Source organism: Giraffa tippelskirchi, chromosome X (assembly GCF_054371585.1).
Source record: "Giraffa tippelskirchi isolate mGirTip1 chromosome X, T2T-mGirTip1v1.2.pri, whole genome shotgun sequence".
NCBI classification, from domain to species: Eukaryota; Metazoa; Chordata; class Mammalia; order Artiodactyla; family Giraffidae; genus Giraffa; species Giraffa tippelskirchi.
The window spans coordinates 102,576,792-102,594,681 of NC_137289.1; the positions used below are offsets into that span (position 1 = coordinate 102,576,792).

A 17,890-nucleotide genomic window follows, 5' to 3' on the forward strand; every position below is an offset into this window, starting at 1 on the left:
TGCTGCAATTCATGGCGTCGCAGAGAGTCGGACACGACTGAGCGACTGAACTGAACTGAACTGAACTGGTGGTCCGGAGTCTATGATAAGAAAATGAAAGAGAGAAAGATAGAGAGAAAAGGAAAGAGAGACAGAGAGAGAAAGACACGGGGACCCAAGCCTCTGATGGAGGAAGGGTACTTTAATGGTCTTTCTATGAGTATATATATACTGTGTTACAAGAAATTTCTTTTGACAATGACGAAGGTCAGAAAACCAAACGTACGGCAACCTTTACCAAGGGAACAAGGGAATAATAATAATCACAAGGTCAGGAGACAAACCATATCTCAAGAAAGAGGATTGAGACTAACTAGTTTTGCCTAAGGAGAATGTTTACTGAAGGAGACCCGAGCCCGTCTCATTCCATGACTTCTGTCCTGGGAGCAGCTTGCCATTCCACTTGATAAGGAACAGAGGTTTTATGAGAAACAGCACATAGGAATCCTCCTGTTTAACATTCTCTGACAATTTGAGGATTCATCAGAAACAGCACGTAGAAATTCTCTTGTTAAACATCCCCTGATAATTCCCCCTTATTTATTTATAATATTAGTAAAAAGAGTTCTGACCATTTGAGTTTGTTTGTTTGCTATTAACAATTTTTGCATTCAGGCAATGGTAAACAACAAATATAATTGTCAAGACAATCACCAAAATTATAGTTTCAGAGCCGATATTTTGAGTAATGCTTTGAAACCCTCCATGTGGGTCTAGCCCAGATAATTGATCAGCTAGTTGTTTAGCTCAAGTTTTCAAATTAGTGGAAGAGGGCAGATTTTTAGAAAAGGTTTCAAAGATTTCTTTTTGTAATAATTATACATTCAGAGAGGCATTATCATGTATGTCTTGTGAAATGAAATTTGATTTGTTCCCAGTTGTAGGCACTATGATTGAATTGGACAGGAGTAACACAGAACTGAGTAGAATTCCAATCACATTTTAGTGTCATCTGTTTTTGTAAATCTATTCATTGATCTCCAATTCATTTGATGGCTGTTCTTAGGTCCTGTATTTCATTTTGAGTATCCTCATCTGTCTGAGCTTGAGTGGCCCACATAGTATGAGCATCTTTAGTCCAATTTGGGATAGAATAATGTTTTTGAATTGAGGTTTGTAAAGCATTGCCAGTGACTGTAGCAGTGGTGCAAATCGCTATTAATCCCCAAATGCCAAGAATCAGCCATCTAATGAATCATTTAGATCACCGGAGCAGTTTAGTAAGTAACCGGGAAGCAAGTTCAGCCATGGGACCTTCTTCCCAGGGCTGCTGGAGATTTATTGGTAACCACAGATTAGTCAAGATTGAAGAATCAAAAGGGAATAATTTCTTAAAGAAATAGAGGAGTTAAGACAAGTATACAATTTGCAATTTATACAAGTTACAGAACATAAAGGCTTATTGAATTGTAAGTTTCTTATAGCTACAACAAAAGGAAGTAGAACACAGGCTTGTATAAAATATGATTGATTATAGTGAAAGAAATAATTATTATGACTATGACTGATCCCTATGAAATGTCTGGTCTAAGTCTCAAGTTCCTCCGTGCTTGTAGCAAGTTTCCAGATGTCATATTGTTCAGGACCAATCTGTTCATCGAGGATGATTAGAGGATGGGGGGGGGCTTCCCTCATCAAGCCATCCAAGAAGTCCTTTGTCATGATAATGTTCTATAGTATTTTTAGTAACTTTTCATGCTGCTTGAGTAACATAATCACACACAGTGCTGTCAATATCATCTGAGCAGTTAGATAACCACATACCATGGGGTCCCAAATCGACAATCGTATGATTAGCCATAAACATTAATTTTCCTGATTTTGCTCGACATTTGTCCCAATGAACAGGAGTATATTTAAAGTTCTTATTAACAAACCCTTTGCATAGTGTTCTTTGCTCTTTCCCTAAAGTTTCAGCAGTATAAACATAGTTCATGGACAAAGATAGGGCAATAAATAATCCAAGCAACGTCTGAAAGTCCTCTTTTGGAGGCAGGGCGAAAGCCCAAGTTTGTTGGCTAATGTTTATGCATAATTCTGTTGAGCCCATACACAAAAGAAGGACTTCATAACCTAGAAAGATATTAATTAGTTTCCCTTCTTCTTCAGGGTGTGAGGGCCCTTTAAAGTTCCAAGGAGAAGGCATATGTATGGAGTCATTGGTTGAAACAATTGGTCCTTCTGTCCATTCTATAACCTGAAGTAAAGGGGGGTTGGGTATGTAAGCCCAGTAAGTATGATTTATTGATTCAGCTCGAGCGAGGGAGGCGTAAGCAAGCCAAGCAAGCGGGGCAGCAAAAAATATTTTCAGGATTCCAAGACATTCTCTGTTGAGAAACCAAAGTTTTAGCTTGATTAGTAAGGGTTTTTATTTGTCCCCAAGAGGGGAGATCATAAGGTTGATGCTGCTGGGGGCGGTGCTTTCTGGAGATCTTTAGAGGCACCATGGCCCATATTGGAACTTCTTCCTCCTGGGATTTTTGTTGTTTTGTCTCTACTTTGAAGCCCGGGGGCCCCTCTGGTCTTCCATCTCCTCAAAATGTCTTTATGCTCCTGTCAAGACATCTTTTTGCGGTAAGGTTAAAAAATTTAAAACAAATAAAGCTGTATTAACAATAGTTATAGGTTTAGAAAATATCTTATGTTGGAATTTAGTAAAGTTTGCTTTAGATAAGGAAGACAGTAGTGTTCCTGTTCAGTGTGTGTTGTGCTCATTCAACTATGTCTTGTGTTTGGGGATTATAAGGAATGCCTGTAACATGTTTAATAGAAAAGGATTGTAAAAATTGTTTGAAATATCTTGAAGTGTAGGCCAGGCCATTTTCTGTTTTCAAAAACCATATTCCAAGAAAACTTTGTTCTTTTAACAGGAAGAGAAAACAAAATTCCAGATTGGTGTCAGCTTATATTTACTGTGAAACATTAGTTATTTACTTAGTCAAAGTAACAATAAAAGATCTCAAAGGTAGTCTAATGTCTTAAGAAACTTGAATCATGCATAAAACTCTCTTTCATTTGTTATAAACCCCTTTTATATTTTTTTGTATTTATCCTTTTATATGTCCACTCAGAGAATAGCCACCTGTAAGTTTAGATTTATTTATTTATTTATTTTTTTATTTAGAACTGTTAGATTTGTAAGTGCTGAGTTTTCTTTAGGCCAGATAATCAGAGCTCGTTGACAAACTGGCCTTTAGCAATTTTGTCCAAGGACAGAGAGTGAGACATACATAAATCTGGACAGATAGAGACTTTATAGTTTTATATTTAAAATGTCTTTGCCCTGTTTTTTCCTTGGCTTGAAGTTCTACCAATTTTCTCATGCCTGGAGTTTCAGGCAGAGTGGGCTGTGTATCTCAAGGACACGATAAGAGTTAACTTCAGGTTTTCCTCAGACATGTTTTTTTTTCTCAGACAGGATCAGAGCTCAAAAACAAAATGTTTTTTAATAAGTCAGTTTTTTTCTAATTGTAGGCGCAAAAAGAAACGATTTTACAATTTCTAAAAGACTTCATTTTAACCAGTTTTTTCTGGAGTCTAAAGAATATCTTGACCATTCAGTGTCAAAAATGTCATTTCTCTTTTTTGTAGTTATAGTTTCTTGTCTAAAATTTAAACCAGGCAGTGTTCAAATTGGCTCTGTTGGCAGGGGTAAGTTGGCTGATAAGATGTTGTCTCAGTCTCACGATTTGGAGTGATAGCTTTTTGACATTTATGATTTGCATTCTCATAAGCAAGTAATTTTTTTAGCTGTTTTTTGGCTTCTTCTCTAATTACAGTACAGGAAATAGCAGTTTCTAATCTAGCTAAAAAATCAGCATAACTTTCATTAGGTCCTTGTAATATTTTATTGTAGCTATTTGTAGGCTCTCCTTGAGGAGTAATTTGATCCCAAGCTTCAAGGGCCACTGTTTTTAATAGTACATGCAATAAGGGAGGGCATTGTATTTGAGCTTCTATGGCATCAAATTGTCCGGTGCCAGTTAACATTCCAAAAGTAATTTGGTTTTGGGGAGTGCCAGCTCAAGCATTCTTGTTAGCGTGATCTCTGGCTATATCATGAAACCACATTGTCCATAGAAGATATTTTCCTGGTTTAAGGAGAGTTAACTCTGGGACTAAAGATAGGTTTCAGTCTTTTAAAGCTTTGTGTGTAAAATTTTATTTAAAGTGACAGAACAGAGAAAGCTTCTGTCTTAGATATCAGAAAGCTGGTAGAAAGAGTATTTGTCTTATTAGTTTAAGTGAGACCTTATATCTTTTTCAATTAGTTATTGAGAATAGATAAAAAGAATACTTTAACGTTTTAAGAGTTCTATTAGGCCCTTTCCCAAGACATACATTCTGAGATAACTTTGGCATAAGATTGGCCAGGGAGAACAGATTCCAGATAATGTTTCTGGGCAAGATATATTGTTGCTGTACAAGTCTTGAGATACAAGTTCCTAGGCAAGATTTGTTACAATTATAATCATTAACGTAGAGCCTAAGAAAAGCATTTCCATGAGTAAGACATTGTGCTATGTTATCATTAGTTTTGGACCTAAAGAAAGGTCAGTTTTCTGGCAAGATACATTGTTGCACAGGGCTTAAGGAAAGCATGAATGAGAACGTTTGCTTCCCCTCTATAGGGCCTTGGACTGTCTGCTTAAGTTTTAACTCTTTCATTTTCTCCTGCTTTTAGGAGAATATGGTTGTCAGGGAAAGGGGTGGCAAAATCTTTTTGTAACCTCTTCCTGCTGGGAAGGCATGTAGGCCTTAAAATCATTCTGTAAGCTCTTCCTGCTGGGAAGGGGCATAGGCCCTAATTTGTTGAGGCAATAAACTGTAGGAGCATGAATAATCATTTGTGATTTAAATGCCTAAGCCACTTAGATATAAAATTCACTATATAGTTACAGATATAAAAAGCAAAAAGCAAGAATAAGACGACTACAATTATCACCGTCAAGATAGTTTTCCACCAAATGAAGAGAAAAATAATGGGGCTTTCCAGCCATTTAACCTGTGTCTCAGTACTTACCAGCCTCAATAGGCTCTGGGTCACTCTGGCCGAACTGCCACGTACATCATTCCCTGTTCTGGGTGCCACTTGTTGGGGTCCTTTAATGAACCGGGGTCTGGTGGTCTGGAGTCGACGATAAGAAAATGAAAGAGAGAAAGATAGATAGAAAAGGAAAGAGAGAGAGAAAGACATGGGGACCCAAGCCTCTGATGGAGAAAGGGTACTTTAATGATCTTTCTATGAGTATATATATGCTGTGTTGCAAGAAATTTCTTTTGACAATGACAAAGGTCAGAAAACCAAACGTACAGCAACCGTTACCAAGGGAACAAGGGGATAATAATAATCACAAGGTCAGGAGACAAACCATATCTCACGAAAGAGGATTGAGACTAACTAGTTTTGCCTAAGGAGAATGTTTACTGAAGGAGACCCGAGCCCGTCTCATTCCATGACCTCTGTCCTGGGAGCAGCTTGCCATTCCACTTGATAAGGAACAGAGGTTTTATGAGAAACAGCACGTAGGAATCCTCCTGTTGAACGTTCCCTGACAATTTGAGGATTCATGAAAAACAGCACATAGAAATCCTCCTATTAAACATCCCCTGATAGGAAAATACTTCCTTTGATATCAGATCCATTTCCCTGATTCACAGAAACATGTTTACCTGCATTTTCAAAGCTTTTTAAAAACACGTCTAGGCAACGCTGTACCATTTCATGAGGAAAGAGGTCAGGGGAGAGTGTTCTGTGAGTGTCAGCTGCCATATCTGTTGCTACTCTGATTAGATGAAACTGTACTGTCAGATGACTTCCCTATAGGAAGTTGGAAGCATCCTTTTTATTTCAGAAAACTAAAAATTACAACCAAAGCTGCTGTTGTAATGTAGTGAATAATGAACCACTGTGTTTTTCTGGCATATTCAAGGCTGCAACTCTCCAAGTTTCACTGGGGGAAAATACTTCTTTTGCCATCAGGTTCCAATTCCCATGTTCAGAAGAACGTGTTCCCCTGAAGTTTCAGAGCTGTGTAAAGACATTTATAGGAAATATTGAACCATTCCATGAGAAAACATGTCAGAAGAGTGTATTCTGTCAGTGTTGACTACCATTTCAATTGTTACCCTGAATGGGTGAAATTGTACTGTTAGATGACTTCCCAGAAGAAGTGGCAAGCAGCCTGTTGCTTTCAGATAACTCAAAAACTTTACCAAGTCAGTTGTTGTAATGAAGAGAAAAATGAGCCACTGTGTTTTCTGGCTGGTTTCAGGCTGCAACTATCCAGAATTCACTATCAGAAAAGTCTTCTTTTTCAATCTGACCCCAATTCCCAGGTTCACAAAAACAAGTTTCCCTAAATTTTCAGAGCTTTGTAAAGACACATATAGAAAACACTAAACCATTTCATGTGAAAAGAGATCAGGTGAGAGTATTCTTTGAGTGCTGACTGCCATAATTGTTGTGGTCCTGATTAGGTGAATTGGTACTGTCAGATGACTTCCCAGCAAGAAGCGGGGCAAACAGCCAGCTTGTTTCAGAAAACTCAAAAATTTGACCAAAGTAGTTGTAATGAAGAGAAAAATGAAACAGCATGTTTTTCTGGCAGGCTTAAGGCTGCAATTGTCCATCTTCCACAGTTGAAAAATATCATCTTATCAAAAGTCTCAATTCCCAGGATCACAAAAGAATGTTCTACTTGTTTCAGAGTTGTATAATGACACTTCTAGAATGCACTATACCATTCCATGAGATAGCATATCAAGGGAGAGTTTCTGTGAGTGTTGACTGCCGTAACTGTTGTTACTCTGATTAGGTGAAACTGTAGTGTCAGATGATTTCAGAAATAAATTAGAAGCATCCTTTTGATTTGATAAAATTCAAAAATATGACCAAAGAAGTTTCTGTAATGAAGAGCAAAATGAACCAATGAGGGTTTTCTTTTCTTTTTTTTTTTTTTTTTGGCAAGTTTAAGGCTGCAACACTCCAGCTTTCACTTGGGAAAAAACTTCTTTGTCATCAGTCTCCAATTCTCAGGTTTACAAAAACATATTTCCCTGCAATATCAGAGCTGTGTGAAACACTCCTAGGACACATTGTACCATTCCAGAAGAAAAGTTGTCAGAGGAGAGTGTTATGTCACTGTTGACTGCTGTATCTGTTGTTACTCTAAGTAGGTTAAATGGTACTGACAGTAACTATCCATCAAGAATTAGGAAGTAGCCTGTTTCAGAAAACTCAAAAACTTTACCAAAGCTGTTGTTGTAATGAAGAGAACAAAAAACCAGTGTGATTTTAGGGCTGGTTTGAGGCTGCAAATATCCAGCTTTAATAGGTAGAAAATATTGATTTTACCATAAGGCCCCAAATGCCAGGTTCACAAAAGCATGTTTTCTGGCTCTTTCAGAGTTGTGTGAAGACACAGCTAGGACACACTTTACCATTCCATGAGAAAACATGTCAAGGGAGAGTGTTCTTTAAGTGTTGACTGCCATACCAGCGTTACTTTGATTAGGTGAAACTACACTGTCAGATAACTTCTCAGCAAGTAGTCAGAAGCATCTCTTTTTTTTTTGCCACTATATTTTTAATTGAAGAATAATTGGTTTACAGAATTTTGTTGTTTTCTGTCAAACATCAACAAGAATCAGTCATAGGTGCTCCCATGTTCCCTCCCTCCTGAACCTCCCTCCCATGCCTCCCTATCCCACCCTTCTAGATTGCCACAGACAACCTGTTGGAGTTCCCTGAGTCATAGGACAAATTCTCATTGGGTATCTATTTTGCATATGGTATTATATGTTTCTGTATTACTCTCTCCATACATCTCATGCTCTCCCTTTCCCCTATCCCCATGTCCATAAGTCTGTTCTCTATGTCTATTTCTTCATTGCTGCACTGCAAATGAATTCATTAGTACCATCTTTCTAGATTTCCATATATATGCATCAGTATACAATATTTATACTTTCCTTTCTGACTTACTTCATTCTGTATATTAGGTTCTAGGTTCATCCACCTCATTAGAACTGACTCAAATGTGTTCCTTTTTATGGTTAAGTAATATTCCATTATATATATGCACCACAGCTTCTTTATCCATTCATTTGTCACTGGACATCTAGGCTGCTTCCATGTTCTAGCTATTGTAAATAGCACTGCAATGAACATTGGGGTACACGTGTCTTTTTCAGTTTTGGTTTCTTTAGGGTATATGCCTAAGAGTGGGATTGCTCAGTCATATGGTGGTTTTATTCCCAGTTTTATAAGGAATCTCCATGCCATCTTCCATAGTGGCTGTATCAAATTACATTCCCACCAGCAATGCAAGAGGGTTCCCATTTCTTCACACCCTCTCCATCATTTATTGTTTGTAGACATTTTGATGATGGCTATTCTGACTGCAGTATGTAATTTTTATTTGCATTTCTCTAATTTTCATTTCTCTAATAATGAGCAATGTTGAGAATCTTTTCATGTGCCTGTTAGAATCTATATGTAGTCTTTGGAGAAATTTCTGTTCAGGACTTTTGCCCACTTTTTGATTGGGTTGTTTGTTTTTCTGGTATTGAGTTTGAGAGAGTCAATTTCTATGCAGGTTGATAAGAAGTCTGGGGTCTCCGAGGAGGAGCGAGGGGTCTGAGGTTCTTGAGGAGGAAATAGGGGTCTGGAATGCTCAAGGAGGAGGAAAGGACAAACATCTTATTTTTTTCTCTACAGTCCTTAGTCTTAGTCACATAAAACCTTTTTTTCTTTAAGCCCAGAACTGATGATTATACAACAAACAAGTCAGTTTAAACTCTGTACTAAGGATTATATAACAACAATGTATCTTGCTTGAGGACAATTTCTCCTTCCTGAAAACCTTCTGATTAATCCTGATATCTTAGAATGTATATTATGGGAGTGGGTCTGGTAAAATCTTTCTATTGTCAAGTTCTAATCCTGTTATCTTAAAATATAAATTCTGGGAGTGGATTTGGTAAATTTTTTACAACCTTGAGACATTCTTTTGATTTATTGCAATAACTAATTAAAAAAGTATATACCTTTCTTGCTAAAGACTAGCAAGGGGGGCCCTCTCTGCCTCCCTTCTGATGTCTATGTCAGAAGCTTTTTTGTCCCTTTTCACTATAATAAAACTTCTGCCACACAAGAGCCCTGAGTGGTCAAGCCTGATCTCTGGTCCTGAAGCTAAATCTTCTTCTTTGGAGATTACAAATCTGGCATGGTTCACCATAAGCTATCAAGTTGGATGAGCTGCTTGTGTATTGTGGAAATTAATTCTTTGTCAGGTGTTTCCTTTGGTATTATTTTCTCCCATTCTGAGGGTTGTCTTTTCACCTTGATTATAGTTTCCTTTGCTGTGCAAAAGCTTTTAAGTTTAATTAGGTCCCACTTGCTTACTTTTGTTTTTATTTCCATTACTCTAGGAAAGGGGCCACAGAAGATCTTTCTTTGATTGATGTCATCGAGTGTTCTGCCTATGTTTTCCTTTAAGAGTTTTATACTTTCTGGTCTTACATTTAGGTCTTTAATTCATTCTGAGGTTATCTTTGTGTATGGTATTAGGAAGTGCTGTAATTTCATTCTTTTTCACATAGCTGTTCCATTTTCCTAGCACCACTTATTGAAGAGGCTATCTTTGTCCGTTTGTATATTCTTGCCTCCTTTCTCATAAATAAGGTACCCATAGGTGTGTGGGTTTATCTCTGGGCTTTCTATCTTGTTCTATTGGTCTATATTTCTGTTTTTTGTGCCAGTACCATAGTGTCTTGATGACTGTAGCTTTGTAGTATACTCTGAAGTGAGGAAGGTTGATTCCTCCAGGTCCATTCTTCTTTCTCAAGACTGCTTTGTCTATTTGGGGTCTTTTGTGTTTCCATATGAATTGTGAATTCTTTGTTCTAATTCTGTGAAAAATGTCATTGGTAATTTGGTAGGAATCACATTGAATCTGTAGATTGCATTTGGTAGTATAGTCATTTTCACAATATTGATTATTCTTACCCAGGAACATGGAATATCTCTCCATCTGTTCATGTCATTTTTTAAAAATTAGTTTATTTTCTATTTTTTTAACTTTACAATATTGTATTTGTTTTGCCATACATTGACATGAATCCACCATGGGTGTACATATTTTCCCCTTCCAGAACCCCCCTTCCACCTCCCTCCCCATCCCATCCCTCCGGGTCATCCTGGTGTACCAGCCCCAAGCACCCTGTATCATGCGTCAAACCTGGACTGGCGATTCCTTTCACATATGATAATTTCCGTGCTTCAATGTCATTCTCCCATATCATCCTGCCCTCGGCCTCTCCCATAGAGTCCATAATATTGTTCTATTTATCTGTGTCTCTTTTGATGTCTTGCATACAGGGTTATCTTTACCAATTGACTAAATACAATATATATGTGTTAGTATACTGTATTGGTGTTTATGTCATCTTTTATTTCTTTCATCAGTGTCATTATTTTCCATGTACAGTTCTTTTGTCTCCTTAGGTCAGTTTATTCCTAGATATTTTATAATTTACTTTTTGTTGCAATGATGAATGGGATTGATTGCTTAATTTCTCTTTCTCATTTTTAACTGTTAGTATATAGGAATGCAGGTAATTTATGTGTATTGACCTTGCATCCCATGACTTTGATAAATTCACTGATTAGCTTTAGCAAATTTTCCAATGGTTTCTTTTGGGTTTCTATGTACAGTATCATGTCATCTGCAAACAGTGAGAGTTTTACTTCTTCGTTTCTGATCTGTATCCATTTCTTTTTCATCTCTAATTGCCATAGCTAAGATTTCCAAAACTGCTGAATAATAGTGTTGAGAGTGGACACCCTTGTCTTGGTCCTGATCTTAGGGGGAATGTTTTAGTTTTTCACCATTGAGAATAATGTTTGCTGTGGGCTTATCATATATGGTCTGTACTATGTTGATGTAGTTTCCTTCTAACCCACTTTTTAAAGCATTTTTAAGGGTGGTGAATTATGTTGAAGTCTTTTTCTGCATCTATTGAGATGATCATATGGCATTTATGCTTCAATTTATTAGTATGTTGAATCACTGATTGATTTGCATATATTGAAGAATCCTTGCATCCATGGAATATACCCGATTAATTAATCATTGTGTGAGCTTTTTAATGTGTTGTTGAATTCTGTTTGCTAAAATTTTGTTGAGGATTTTTGCATCTATGTTCATCATTGATATTGACCTGTAATTTTCTTTCTTTCTTTCTTTTTTTCTTGCCTGGTTTTGGTATCAGGGTGATTGTGGCCTCATAAAATTTGTTTGGAGGTGTTATTTCCTCTTCAGTTTTTTGGAAGAGTTTCAGAAAATAAACATTACCTTGTCTCTAAATGTTTGATATGATTCCTGTTTGAAGCCATCTGGCTCTGGGCTTTGGTTTTTGGGGAGATTTTTGATCACAGTTACTATTGTAGTGTTTATAATTGGCTTGTTCATAATTTCTGTTTATCCCTGGTTCAGTCTTGGGAGGTTGAACTTATCTAAGAATTTGTCCATTTCCTCTAGGTTGTCCATTTTATTAGCATATAGTGCTCATAATATTCTCTTATGATCCTTTGTATTTCTGTGTTGTCTGTTGTAACCTCTCTTTTTTCATTTCTAATTTTGTTGATTTGATTTTTCTCCTTTTTTTTTTTTCTTGATGAGTCTGGCTAGTGATTTGCCAGTTTTGTTTATCATCTCAAGGAACCAGATTTTAGTTTTATTAATCTTTGCTATTGTTTTCTTCATTTCTTTTTCATTTATTTCTGTTCTGATCTTTATGATTTCTTTCCTTACTCAGACCTTGGGGTTCTTTTTTTTTCTTCTTTATCCAGCTTCTTTATATGTAGAGTTAAGTTGTCTATTTGAAGCATTTTTGCTTGTTGTTTCTTGAGATACGATTTTATCATTATAAACTTCCCTCTGACAACTGCTTTTGCTGAATCCCATAGGTTTTGGGTCGTCGTGTTTTCATTGTCATTTGTTTCTAAGAATCTTTTGAATTCCCTTCTTATTTCTTGAGTAACCTCTTCATTATTTAGTAATGTATTGTTTAATTTCCATGAGTCTGTGTTTTTTGCAGTTTTTTCCTGTAGTTGATATCTAGTCTCACAGCATTGTGGTCAGAGAAGATACTTGATATGATTTCAATTTTCTTAAACTTACTGAGGCTTGATTTGTGGGCCAAAATGTGGTCTATCCTGAATGTCCCATGTGCACTTGAGAAGAAAGTGTATTCTTCTGCATTTGGATGGAAAGTCCTGAAGATATCAATCAGGTCCGTTTGGTCTAATGTTTCATTTAAGGTTTGTGTTTCCTTGTTGATTCTCTTTTGATGATCTGTCCATTGGTGTAAGCGGGGTGTTAAAGTCCCCTACTGTTATTGTGTTACTGTCAGTGTCCCCTCTTATGCCTGGTGGTGTTTGCCTTCTGTACTGTGGTGCTCCTATGTTTGGTGCATACATATTTACAACTGTTATGCCTTCTTCTTAGATTGATCCTTTGGTCATTATGTAGTGTCCTTCTTTGTCTCTTATAATATTTTTCATTTTAGTCTATATTGTCTGAAATAAGGTTTGCCACTCTGGCTTTCTTTTGGTTTCCATTCTCATGTAATATCTTTTTTTCTATCCTTTTACTTTCATTCTCTATGTGTCTCTAGATCTGAAGTGGGTCTCTTGTGGGCAGCATATGCATGGGTCTTGTTTTTGTATTCAGTCAGTCTGTATCTTTTGGTTGGTGCATTTAAAGTAATTATTGATATGTATGTTCCTATCGCTATTCTCTTAATTGTTTTGGGTTTGTTTTTGTAGGTCTTTCCTTTCTCTTGTATTACTGGCTATTAAGTCCCTTTAGCATTTGTTGTAAGGCTGGTTTGCTGGTGCTAAATTCTCTTAACTTTTGCTTGTCTGTAAATCTTTTGATTTCTCCATCAATTTTGAATGAGATCTTTGCCAGGTATAGTAATCTTGGCTGTAGTTTTTTTTTTTTTTTTTCTTTCAGTGCTTTAAATATATCCTGCCATTCCCTTCAGGCCTGCAGAGTTTCTGCTGAAAGATCCGCTGGTAATCATGTGGGTTTGCCCTTGTATGTTTCTTGTTGCTTTTCCCTTGCTGCTTTTAATAGTCTTTCTTTGTGTTTAATCTCTATTAGCTTGATTAATATGAGTGTCAATGCGTTTCTTCTTGGGTTTATCCTGTAAGGTACTTTCTGCACTTCTTGGACTTGATTGACTATTTTCTTTCCCTTGTTTGTGGAAATTTTCAACTATAATTTCTTCTAATATTTTCTCCGAGCCTTTCTTTTTTTCTTCTTCCTCTAGGACCCTTATAACTCAAATGTTGGTGTGTTTAATATTGTTCCAATGGTTTCTGAGGCTATCCTGAATTCTTTTCATTCTTTTTCCTTTATTCTGCTCTTCAGCATTTATTTCCACAATTCTATTTTCCATCTCACTTATCCATTCTTCTGCCACAGTTATTCTGTTCTTGGTTCCTTTTAGCATATTTTTAATTCCAGTAATTGTGTTATTCATCTTTGTTTGCTTATTCTTTATTTATTCTATGTCTTTGCTGATTGTATTAACTGTGTTAATTGTTTCTCACATTTTCTCCTTTCTATTTTCAAATTTTCAGAGCATCTTTACTATCATTCTTCTGATTTTTTTTTCAGGTGAATTGCATATTTCCTCTTCATTTATTTGGTCTTGTGAGTTTCTACCTTTTTCTTTCATTTGTGTTATCTCTCTCTCTCTTTTATTTTTCTGACCTGTTCCACTTGAGGTCTCCTTTTCTCAGGCTTTAGGGTTTATTCCTTCTTCTTTTTGGTCTTTGCCTTTGGAGGGAAAGGTTGTTTGAGTAGTCTGTGTTGACTTCTTGTTAGGGGTGACTTGTGCCTGTGTTATAGTGGGAGGAGATCAAGCAAATCAAGAAGATAATTACAGAAATAATAGGGGATATACTCACAGTTCCACATACACATTTATAAGCAACATATTCTATAGAAAAAATTACATGAGACTGACTTGGTGAACAAAGGAAAGCAAAAGTGATATCGACCAAATAAGCAGAGCTAGCTAATGCTCAGTTTGGAAAACAGCCTGAGCAGTGTACCAACTGGGGAATATAGAAAAGACAGCTCAACAATTTAACTTATTTGGTGAAAAAGAAATAGTGAAGGAAAAAAGGGAGAAGAAAAAGAAGAAAGAAGAGGAGAAGCGAAAGAAAAGAGAAAATGAAGGGGTGGAAAAGAGGATGGAAAAAAGAGAGAGAACAGAAAACATAGAAAAGCAAAGGTAAATAGGCACATTGAATAATATTTATATATATTCAGGAATAGCTACAGCTGCTAAAGAACTATAAGAAAAGCAGTCAAATATGTAAAAAACAAATTCAGAAGAATCACACAAAAGTGTGATGAAGGAAAATTAGAAAGAAAATTCTTAAAGTAAATTTTTAACAAGAAAAACAAAGAGGAAAGCTCTACAGAACCACAAAAGGCTAATGTGAATATAGAAATGTGTAGGGGGAATACACAGTGTGATTTACAAGAAAAAAATAGTTTTCAAGGTCATAGTTCTTCTTGGTTGTAGAGTCTGCCTCCATACATGGAGTAAGATTAATGTCCTGTGATGTTTTCCTGGTTGGGGAAGCTTATGCCTGTGTTCTGCTTCATGGAGCTGGATCTCACCTCTCTAAAGGTCAGTGCAGTGTCCAGTAGTAGGTTTTGGGTTGTCTGTGGTTTCAGTTTGTCTTGGGAAGTCCTGGTTTTGGCAGTGTTAGACATGTCTATTTCCACAGGCACTTCAAAGTGGCCCTATCAGCATATCTTCACTGTCACCAGCCCCCTACTTGTTCCTGGAATATTTCCCAGTGCTTCTTTTCCCAGGTCCCACCCTGCACTGCAAGCCAAAGCTTGGTAGGTAGGGGCTTGTGTGGATCTTTTCTCGATGTCCCAACTGTGCCCTCTGCATCATAGAGACTTGTGTGGGCTTTCTTCAGCCCCCTAAGCTCACCCTCTGCATCACAGGGCTTGTGTGCACTTGTCTTGGCTCACTGGACCCAACCTCCTCTATATCATGGGTCTTGTGTTCACTTGTCTCTGCTCCGGGGGTCCTCCCTCTGCATCTTGGGGCTTGTGTGCACTTGTTTTGGCTAACTAGCCTTCCTTCTGTGTCATGGGGCTTGTGGGTTCCTTTGGCTCCCTGGACCCGTCCTCTGCACCCCCCAGTTTGTGTACACTGAAGAGGTTTGTGTGCCATGCTTTTCTTGCCACCCCGGACCACCCTTTGTGCCTAGAGGTTTGTGTGTGCTGGAAAAGTTTGTATGCCATGGTACTCTGGGCACTCTAGGCCCGCCCTCTGCCCTGTGGGGCTTCTGTGGGATTCTGTCAATTTCCCGAGCCCACCGTCTGGTCGAGGCCACAGTTCATGAGCTGTTTACGGGATGAGAAGTGCAGCTTTCTCTTTTCTCTGTCCTCTAAGTCCCTGCTTTGCCTGGTTTTCTGAGATTCCGCAGCTTCCCCTTGGACCACCTGTGAGGGAGCTTCCCAGTGCGTGGGAACTCTTCCGGTTTTAGGACTGCCTCCTTCCCTTGGGGCACAAGCTCCAGGCCAGAAATTCTCTGTTTTTTCTCTTTTTATGTCTCCATTCACTCTCCTACTCATTCCAGGGAGCTTAGCCTGTACCCTGGAGGCATGGGGTCTTCTGCTGTCCCCTAGAGGTTGTTTTGTAGGAGTTGTTCCATATCTTGATGAGCCTTTGACATATCTGTGAGCTGGCTGGCAATCTCCCCATCTTACTCCTCCACCATCTTCTTCTCTTTAGTTTTTTACTTTTTTTAATATTTAGTTTTAGGCTGGCTCTTTCACTCTCCTCCTTTACCCTCATAAAGAGGCTCTTTAGTTCCTCTTTGCTTTGGGCCATTAGAGTGGTATCATCAGCATATCTGAGGTTGTTGATGTTTCTCCTACATATCTTGATTCCAACTTGAAACTCATCCAGCCCGTCTCTCATGATGTGTTCAGTGTATAGATGAAACAAACAGGGTGACAGCAGACAGCCCTGTTGTACTCCTTTCTCAATCTTGAACCAATAAGTTGTTCCATATAGGGCTCTTACTGTAGCTTCTTGACCCATAAACAGGTTTCTCAGGAGACAGGTAAGATGGTCTGATATTCCCCTCTCTATAAGGCCTTTCCACAGTTTATTATGATCCACAGTCAAAGGCTTTCACATAGTCGATGAAACAGACATAGATTTTTTTTCCCTAGAATTCCCTAGCTTTCTCTATGATCCAGTGAATGTTGGGAATTTGATCTCTGGTTGTTTTTCTAAACCCAGCTTGGACATCTAGAAGTTTTTGGTTTGCATAATGCTGAAGCCAAGCGTGCAAGGTTTTAAGCATGACCTTACTAGCATGGGAGATGAGTGCAATTATCTGATGGTTAGCACATTCTTCAGTAGTACCCTCCTTGGGAATTGGGATGAGGATTGACCTTTTCCAGTCTCATGGCCACTGCTGGTGTTCCAGATTTGCTGACATATTGAATGCAAACAACTTGATGGAATCATCCTTTAGGGTTTTGAATAGTTCTACTGGAATTCCATTGCATCTATTAGCTTTATTAACAGCAGTGCTTCCTAAGGCCCACTTGACTTTGCTCTCCAGAATGTCTGGCTCTGGGTGGCTGACCACACCATCATAGCAATCTGATTCATTTGTATCTTTTTTGTACAGTAAACCTGGAAGATAGAATGATGGAAATAACTGAAGCAGAGAAGAATCAAGAAAAAAGAATGAAAATAAATTAGGACATTCTCAGAGACATCTGAGACAATATTAAGCACACCAACATATAAATTATAGGTGTCCCAGAACAATGAGAAAAAAAGAAAGAGTATGAGAAAAAAATCTGAGGAGATTATAGTCAAAAACTTTCCCAAGTTTTTTGGAGAAAGGAAATGGTGACCCAAGTTCATGAAATCTATAGAGTCCCACACAGGATAAATCCTAAGAGAAACACACTAAGACACATGTTAATCACACCAACAAAAATTAAGCAGAAAGAAGAAATATGAAAAGCAGCAAGGAAGAAGCAACAAATAACAAGGGAATCCTGATAAAGTTAACAGCTGATCTTTTAGCAGAAAATCTGCAGGTCAGAAGGGAGTGGCAAGATATACTTAAATTGATGAATGAAAAAAGAAAAACCTACAACCAAGATTATTCTACTCTCAAAGGTTCTCATTCAGATTTGACAGAGAAAGCAAAAGCTTTTACAGGCAAACTAAAGTTAAGAGAATTCAGCACCAGTAAACTAACTTTAAAACAAATCCTAAAGGAACCTCTGTAGATAGGAAACACAAGAGAAAGAAAAGACCTTAAAAAAATGAAACAATGAAGTAAGTGGTAATGGGATCATACCTATCAGTAATTATCTTAAATGTAAATGGACTAAAGACTCCAATCAAAAGCCACAGACTGGATGAATGGGTACAAAGCAAGATCCATATATATACTGGCTGTAAGAGACCCACTTCAGATCCAGGGACACATACAGACTAAAAGTTAAAGGCAGTAAAAAAATATTTCATGCAAATGGAAATCAACAGAAAGTAGGAGTAGAAATATTCACTTCGGGTAAAATAAACTTTAAAATAAATACTATTACAAGAAACAAGGAAGGAGACTACATAATAATCAAAGAATCAATCCAAGAGGAAGATATAACAACTATAAGTACATATGGACTCAACATAAGAGCACCTCAATACATAAGGCAAGTACTATCAACCATAAAAGGGGAAATTGAGAGTAAAACAATAATAA

At 37.5% G+C, this 17,890-nt stretch overlaps 1 long non-coding RNA gene across 1 annotated transcript; it reads left to right on the forward strand.

The window, feature by feature from the left end:
- Nucleotides 1-2,319: 2,319 nt before the first annotated feature.
- Nucleotides 2,320-17,117, forward strand: LOC145536357 (uncharacterized). The gene is made up of 2 exons (XR_014075790.1): nucleotides 2,320-2,613; nucleotides 16,799-17,117. It is a non-coding gene; the product is annotated as an uncharacterized LOC145536357 (long non-coding RNA).
- Nucleotides 17,118-17,890: the final 773 nt, after the last annotated feature.